The 3,191-nt window shown below is 49.4% G+C and overlaps 1 pseudogene; it reads right to left on the bottom strand.

Moving 5' to 3' along the window:
- Window positions 1-1,317: 1,317 nt before the first annotated feature.
- On the bottom strand, window positions 1,318-2,920 carry LOC110290108 (D-3-phosphoglycerate dehydrogenase pseudogene; annotated as a pseudogene).
- Window positions 2,921-3,191: the final 271 nt, after the last annotated feature.

The following is a 3,191-nucleotide window of genomic DNA, read 5'->3' as shown; positions in this document are numbered from 1 at the left end:
CCTTCTTCCTTCTTCCTTCTTCCTTCTTCCTTCTTCCTTCTTCCTTCTTCCTTCTTCCTTCTTCCTTCTTCCTTCTTCCTTCTTCCTTCTTCCTTCTTCCTTCTTCCCTCTTCCCTCTTCCCTCTTCCCTCTTCCCTCTTCCCTCTTCCCTCTTCCCTCTTCCCTCTTCCCTCTTCCCTCTTCCCTCTTCCCTCTTCCCTCTTCTTCTTCTTCTTCTTCTTCTTCTTCTTCTTCTTCTTCTTCTTCTTCTTCTTCTTCTTCTTCTTCTTCTTCTTCTTCTTCTTCTTCTTCTTCTCTCTTATATGTTACATATAGAACTGCACTTTCCCTTCCTCTTCTAACCCCTCTCTATACTTCCTTCCCCCAGACCTTCTCCTTCAGGGAGGAGGATTGATGTTGCTTCATCTCCAGCCTAAAATCTCTTCCTCCTCTAGAGAAACAAAGCTTCCAGGAGCTGCATCAAATAATATCTACATTCTGAGGCCACACACAGCTACAGCCTCATCTGTTTAAGATGCCTCTGATCTTCATTTTTACAAAGGAAATAAGTTGGTTTAAAAGGTTTCAATGACAACTGAACATTAAAACAATTTTGAGGCATTGTGATGTGCAGAGTCAAAGGGAAAGTGATTGGAGGCTGTGAAGTCCCAGCTCCTGTCTGTACAAAATAATTCTAATCACAAGGATTCTTAGACATCCATTGCTAGGAATCAGTCAGGTAAAAAATGTACACAGGACATTAGCAGTTCAGGTTCAGAGGGACGGGAACCAGGGCACGCCCTCTGTTCTGTATAAAAGGCTGTTTGTTCCTCCTCATTGCTTCTTTCCAAACCACTGGTGGGTATCATGTCAGATTAGCCTTTTCCATGAGAGCAAAGAATTACTAAGTTCTGAAAACAGAAAAAATGAGAGCTAAGCTTTAATATTCTCTTATACACTGGGTAGTTTTCTATCTGTATCATCTATATATAATCTTACACACAGGTCTCCATACATACTTACATCTCTGTTGAACCATCCACATCTATCCTATACTGTTGCATATCTACACCTGCAGCTCTATCAAATTTGTATAGTTGTTTTTATCTACATCTATATCCTGAACAAAAGGCCTAGCCAAGGTGGACTGAGACAATCCAGGCTGATCAATGCAGATGACATTTCCAGTCTTGATTTTTTTTTTTTTTGAGTTAAGAATTCTTTACTAGCTATTAGTTCAGGCACATGCCCTGGTTCTGCGATCCCCTCTCCCTATAGGTCACAGTGAGCGGGTTTCTTCAGAAGAGCCTGTGGGGCTGAGAGTGCTGAGCCCCAGGGTCAGAAGCAGAACTGGAAAGCCTCCATTACATGCTGCTTCCATGTTTCCAGACTGGGCAGCAGGGAGGACAGGCCCATGATGTGCCAGGGCTCTCCGTCAGACACCATGGAGGTTTGGTAGGACAGCAGCTGTACACCCGCCTCTGCCAGGAGGCCGATCATAGTGGGCAGCATCACAGGTTGGAGGGCTGAGCCCGGAATATGAGCAGGGGTTGGCCCCTGTGTAGTGGCACCTCTGGTCTGAAGACAGCTCCGTTGAGCATCTGCAGCATTGGTGTGGTGCCCTGGACCAAGCCCACAGCTTGGTAGGGGGCACCAGCCAGGGCCACAGTCAGGAGGCATTCCCCGCTGCCCTGCTCCCCTGGAACCCCAGGGCTGTGGGAGGTGGTGACATTGAGGCCAGCCTCTTTCACCAGTAGCTTAGCGTTCACCAAGTTCACGTCTGCCTGCTTAGATGCTTCTCTCAGAAGGCCGACAATGACTGCAGGGCTCAGACAGGTCCCAGCATTCTTCAGAGATGTTCCTTGTGTAACCACCTGGATGGTCCCTTTAGGGGAGCCAGCCCAGGCGTGCATCAGCATGCCCAATGCTTCCGCCAGACCAATCCAAGGCTTGGTGTGTGGAGAGAAGGCACTGGTGAGGGCCTGGGCGTTCACGACGCCTGTTAGAGATTTCCCCTTCACCATGTCTACAAACTGGACTGATTTCCTCCCCACGGCGGCTCTGGGCTTCCTTGGTGCTGGCACCCAGGTGGGGACAGCTGATGACATTCTCGTGGTACACTAAGGCCCGGTCCCGTGGTGGCTCTTCTGTAAACACATCCAGTGCAGCCCCAGCACATTGACCAGACTGCAGGACACCCAACAGGAACAGGGAACCTTCATCTACAATGCTTCCTTGAGCACAGTTCACCACTCGCACGCCTTTCTTGCACTGAGCAAAGGTGCTGTAATTCAGCAAGCCTGTGGTAGAGGGCAGGAGTGGGGTATGGACAGTTATAAAGTCACAGAGAGGCCAGATCTCCTCCAGCGGCAGCTCCTGAACACCAAAGGAGGCTTCAACTTCAGGAGAGATGATGGGGTCATAGCCTACAGTCTTCATTCCAGGACTGCATTCGGGTGGCCACCTCTCTTCCGTTTCTGCTGAGGCCAAGAATTCCCAGTGTCTTCCCATTCAGTTCTGTCCCCATGAACTTCTTCTGGTCCCATTTGCCATCTTTCATCGAAGCTGTTGCCTGGGGAATCTGCCTAGCCAGGTACATGATCATCCCACAGATGAGCTCTGCAGCACTGAGGCTATTCCCGTTGGGGGTGTTCATGACTAGGATGCCCTTCCTCGTGGCAGCCTCCAGATCCACATTGTCCACGCCTGTGCCAGCCCTGCCCACCACCTGGAACTTCTCTGCTGCATTGATGACATCAGCAGTGACCTTAGTAGCTGACCAGACAATGAGGCCTTCACAGTCCTGGAGTTCAGCTATCAGCTCCTCCTTGCTCAAGTTCTGCTTCTCCACCACCTGCAGCCCTCCATCTTGCAGGATCTTCCGGCAGCAGGGGTCCAGGCTGTCACTGATGAGTACTTTGCACAGATTTTCGAAGGCCATTGCTAGAGTCAGGCCTTAGAATCAATTGCTCTGGGTGGGCAGAAGCACTTAGTTCAGGAAACTGCAGGCAGGGTTGGCTCCGGTGACTGGGGGTCTTGATGGTTTAGTAGGTGGCCTTCAGAACCATTATCTTTTCTGAAACAAAGAGAAGGTCAATGTGGTACAGTGAAGTGGCCTGATTTTGGGGGTTTCAAACTCTAGCTTATATCCCTAATAACTGTTCAAACTTGAGAAAGTTATTTTCTGAGGTTCTCACTGTTAATGTGCAGGG

Source organism: Mus caroli, unplaced genomic scaffold (genome assembly GCF_978045245.1).
Source record: "Mus caroli unplaced genomic scaffold, Mus_caroli_1 scaffold_2, whole genome shotgun sequence".
NCBI classification, from domain to species: Eukaryota; Metazoa; Chordata; class Mammalia; order Rodentia; family Muridae; genus Mus; species Mus caroli.
This window is presented reverse-complemented; position numbering and strand designations above follow the sequence as displayed.